Source organism: Triticum aestivum, chromosome 7D (genome assembly GCF_018294505.1).
Source record: "Triticum aestivum cultivar Chinese Spring chromosome 7D, IWGSC CS RefSeq v2.1, whole genome shotgun sequence".
NCBI classification, from domain to species: domain Eukaryota; kingdom Viridiplantae; phylum Streptophyta; class Magnoliopsida; order Poales; family Poaceae; genus Triticum; species Triticum aestivum.
In genome coordinates this window covers 448,238,134-448,243,818 of record NC_057814.1, presented here as the reverse complement: position 1 = coordinate 448,243,818, position 5,685 = coordinate 448,238,134, and positions in this window count along the sequence as shown.

The window sequence follows — 5,685 nt, the reverse complement described above, 5'->3', positions numbered from 1 at the left end:
CTCATTTTGAGAACAACATACCTAGGATGCAAAATATTGGCCACCCTGTGCCGCTTCATGAGCGGTACGGGCACACAAAATGGAAATTCATTTTGAATATTAGAGTTGGCACATACAAATTTACTTGGAACGGCATGGAAATATCGCATATAGGTAGGTATTGTGGACTCATTTGGCACAACTATGGTTTAGGGATTTGGATGCACAAGAAACATTCCCGCTTAGTACAAATGAAGGCTAGCAAATAGATTGAGAAGCGACCAACCAAAAAACAAAAAACGGTTATAAACACGCATTAAACATAACTAACACTGAATAATGCACCACAAGTAGGATGTAACTTCGTTGCATAACTATTGACTTTCGTGATTGCATAGGGAATAACAAACCTTAACACCAATATTCTTACTAAAGTATAATTACTCACCAACATGACTCACATATCACTATCTCCATATCGCAAAACTATTGCATGGAATCAAGTTTTTAATATCCAATGATCTTCATGAAAGTTTTTATTATATCCCTCTTGAATATCTATCACTTTGGGAGCAAATTCATATATTATGCAAATTACCATTGCTATTATCAACTCTCAGAAAGATTTAAGTGAAGCACGAGAGCATATATTTCTTCAAAATAAAAATCAACTCTCAAAATAATATAAGTGAAGCATGAGAGTGCGTTTCTTTAAAATTTTCGAACTCTCAAAATAATCTAAGTGAAGCATGAGAGCATATTTCTTCAAAATTCACTACTCTCAAAATAATCTAAGTGAAATATGAGATCATATTTCTTCAAAATTAAAACACCACCGTGCTCAAAAAGATTTAAGTGAAGCACTAGAGCAATTTTATCAAATCATGATATCATTATGGCTCTCTCAAATAGGTGTATCCAGCAAGGATGATTGTGACAAACTAAAAAACAAAACAAGAAAAGAAAAGACTCATATAATACAAGACGCTCCAAGCAAAACTCATGATATGTGACGAATAAAAATATAGCTCCAAGTAAAATTATCGATGGTCGTTAGAAGAAAGAGGGGATGACTTCCGGGCCATCCCTAAGCTTAGTTACTTGGGAGTCCTTGAATATTACCTTGGGGTGCCTTGGTCATGCCCAAGCTTAGGCTCTTGTCACTCCTTATTCCTTCATACATCGTGATCTCACCCAAAACTTGAAAACTTCAATCACACAAAACTTAACAAAACCTTTGTGAGATCCGTTAGTATAATAAAGCAAATCACCACTTTAAGTACTGTTGCAAACCCATTCATATTTTATTATTGAATTATACCTACTTTATTATAACTTTACCATGGCTTATACCCCCCGATACAATCCATAGATTCATCAAAATAAGCACACAATGCAACGAGAATAGAATCTGTCAAAAATAGAATAGTCTATAGTAATCTGAACTTTGACCATACTTCTGTAACTCTAAAAATTCTAAAAAATTAGGAAAACATGGGAAATTTGTATATCAGTTATGTGCAAAAACTTCAGACTAAAATCACGTTTCTGTGAATTTACGAAATTCCAGAACTGGGCGCAAAAGTTTATGCTTTTCAACAGAATCAAGTCAACTATCACCCAAACCATCCTAAAGGCTTTACTTGGCAAAAAACTAATTAAAACATGAAAAGAACAATCATAACAGTAGCATAATTATGTATTTATTAAATAACAGAAAATAAACAAAAATTTAAAGTATAACTATTGGGTTGCCTCCCAACAAGCGCTATTGTTTTATGCCCCTAGCTAGGCATAATGCGTAGTTTCAAGTGTTGTCATATTTGGTTTTTTCTCCATAGGTTGCCCTCATGATTGACTCATATGGTGGTTTAATTCTAGTTCTAGGGAAGTGTTCCATGCCCTTCTTTAACGGAAACTGAAATTCAATATTCCCTTCTTTCATGTCAATCACGACACCTATAGTTCGTAAAAACGGTCTACCAAGTGTTAAGGGACAAGACGGATTGCAATCAATATCAAGTACAATAAAATATATGGGTACATAATTCCTATTTGCAAGAATAATAACATCATTAATTCTTCCCAAAGGCTTTTCAATAGTAGAATCCGCCAAGTGCAAATTAAGAGAACATTCTTCCAAATTGGTAAAACCTAGCACATCACATAGAGATTTCAGAATTGTGGAAACACTAGCACCCATATCACATTCAACATTGCACTCATAATTTTTGATCTTGACTTTAATGGTGGGTTCCCATTCATCATATAATTTTCTAGGAATTGAAATCTCTAACTCTAACTTTTCTTCTAAGGCTTTCATCATAGCTTCTACAATATGTTTGGTAAAAGCATTATTTTGTTCATATGTATTGGGTGAATTTAACATGGATTGTAACAAATAAATGCATTCAATCAAATAGAAACTATCATAATTAAAGTCTTTGTAATCCAAAAGAGTGGGCACATCACTAGTTAAAGTTTTTACCTCTCCAAACTCACTTTTATCAATTTTTCAACAAGATTTTCACCCTCCGAACTATGGGGACGCCTTCTAGCTAAAGTTGACTCTTCTTAAGTCCCTTTATCATCAAGTTTAATATTACTAAACAAGGAATCAATAGAAGAAACACCAATCATTTTAACATCTTCATCATTACTATGAAAAAAATTGGGCGGAATCACCTTTTCTAAAAATTCTCGTTTAGCTCTTAGCATAGCGGTTCTCTTCCTACTCTCATCCATGCAGATATATAAAGCTTTAATTGATTCATTGATAACAACTTTGGGTGGCAAACTTTTAATCTTAAGATTTTCCGCATCATGTGTAATTCTATCAGTGTTCCTGGGCATATCATCAATTTTACTCAATTTTTCTTCTATCGTAGTGTTGAAAACTTTTTGAGCATTAATAAATTCTTTGATATTATTCTCAAGATCAGAGGGAATCCTATATTTAGTATTAGGAGAAGTACCATAGGAATTGCCATATTTTAGAGGAACTTCCAGGGAACGGCCTAGGATTGAAATTACCCCTATAAGCATTATTATTAAAGTTGTTTCGTGAGACAATATTCACATCTACGGGATCATTATTTTGCTCAATCAAAGTGGACAAAGGTGAAGGAAATATAACCTAGAGGCAATAATAAAGTTGTTATTTATATTTCCTTATATGATGATAAATATCTATTATTCATGCTAGAATTGTATTAACCGGAAACTTAGTACATGTGCGAATACATAGACAAAACAGAGTGTCCCTAGTATGCCTCTACTTGACTAGCTCATTCATCAAAGATGGTTAAGTTTCCTGACCATGGACATGTGTTGTCATTTGATGAACGAGATCACATCATTAAGAGAATGATGTGATGGACAAGACCCATCTGTTAGCTTAGCATAATGATCGCTAAGTTTTATTGCAATTGCTTTCTTCGTGACTTATACATATTCCTCTGACTATGAGATTATGCAACTCCCGAATACCGGAGGAACACCTTGTGTGCTATCAAACGTCAGAACATAACTGGGTGATTATAAAGATGCTCTACAGGTGTCTCCGAACGTGTTTGCTGGGTTGGCATAGATCAAGATTAGGATTTGTCACCCCGTGTATCGGAGAGGTATCTCTAGGCCCTGTCGGTAATGCACATCACTATAAGCCTTGCAAGCAATGTGACTAATGAGTTAGTTACGGGATGATGCATTACGGAACGAGTAAAGAGACTTGCCGGTAACGAGATTGAACTAGGTATGAGGATACTGACGATCGAATCTCGGGCAAGTAACATACCTATGACAAAGGGAATAACGTATGTTGTCATAAGGTTCGATTGATAAAGATCTACGTAGAATATGTAGGAACCAATATGGGCATCCAGGTTCTGCTATTGGCTATTGACCAGAGAGATGTCTCGGTCATGTCTACATAGTTCTTGAACCCGTAGGGTCCGCACGCATAACGTTCATTGACGATATAGTATTATATGAGTTATGTATGTTGGTGACCGAATGTTGTTCGGAGTCCCGGATGAGATCACGGACATGACGAGGAGCTCGGGAATGGTCCGGAGGTAAAGATTGATATATAGGATGATATGGTTCGGCCAAGGGGTGAAGCCCACGAGGCTTTAGGTCGGTGCAAAAGGAGTTTTGCGGAGGCCAGGGGGCCAATTGCCGGAGACCTTGGCGTCTGGCCCTGGGCCAGACGCCGGAGACCGAGGCCCATGGCGTCTGGGCTAGACGCAAGGATTGTGGCGTTTGGTCCTGGAGTCCGAGTGGGACTCTTGCCTTTCGGGCAAAACCGACTTTGAGGAGGCTTTTGCTCCAAGTTTCGACCCCAGGGCTCAACATATAAATAGAGGGGCAGGGCTAGCACCAAAGACACATCAAGAAACACCAAGCCGTGTGTTGGCAACCCCGTCCCCTCTAGTTTATCCTTCGTCATAGTTTTCGTAGTGCTTAGGCAAAGCCCTGCGGAGATTGTTTTTCACCAACACCGTAACCACGCCGTCGTGCTGCCGGAACTCATCTACTACTTCGCCCCTCTTGCTGGATCAAGAAGGCGAGGACGTCATCAAGCTGAACGTGTGCTGAGCGCGGAGGTGCCGTACGTTCGGTACTTGATCGAGACGGATCGTGAAGGTGTACGACTACATCAACCGCGTTGATAAACGCTTCTGCTTTCGGTCTACGAGGGTACGTACACACACTCTCCCATCTCGTTGCTATGCATCTCCTAGATAGATCTTGCGTGATCGTAGGAAATTTTTTAAAATACTGTGTTCTCCAGCAGTGGCATCCGAGCCAGGTCTATGCATACATGTTATATGCACGAGTAGAACACAAAGAGTTGTGGGCGATAATAGTCATACTGCTTACCAGCAACGTCTTACTTTGATTCGGCGGTATTGTTGGATGAAGCGGCCCGGACCGACATTACATGACCGCGTTCATGAGACTGGTTCTACCGACGTGATTCGCACACAGGTGGCTAGCGGATGTCTGTTTCTCCAACTTTAGTTGAATCGAGTTTGACTATGCCCGGTCCTTGTTGAAGGTTAAAACAGCACACTTGACGAAAAATCGTTGTGGTTTTGATGCGTAGGTAAGAACGGTTCTTGCTAGAAGCCCGTAGCAGCCACGTAAAACTTGCAAGAACAAAGTAGAGGACGTCTAACTTGATTTTGTTGGGCTTGTTGTGATGTGATATGGTCAAGACGTGATGAAATATAAATTGTTGTATGAGATGATCATGTTTTGTAAAAGTTATCGGCAACTGGCACGAGCCTTATGGTTGTCGCTTTATTGTATGAAATGCAATCGCCATGTAATTGCTTTACTTTATCACTAAGCGGTAGCGATAGTCGTAGAAGCAATAGTTGGCGAGACGACAATGATGCTACGATGGAGATCAAGGTGTCAAGCCCGTGACGATGGTGATCATGACGGTGCTTTGGAGATGGAGATTGTTGGGGATATAACTACTGAGTATAAACCGCCCTGGAGGGGCCGGGTTATAGTCATAGTGAATTACTCATATTGAAGCTCATGAAGACAAGGAATATGGTTCTTTGTGGAAGAGATCTAAAGAGAAGGCCCAAGGCCCAAAGGCGGATTAAGGCCCGTAGATATAAACCGCCATATGATGTGTAACTTGTGTTGTAAGATAGGAAAAGGTAGAAACCGAGCCGGACACGTTTA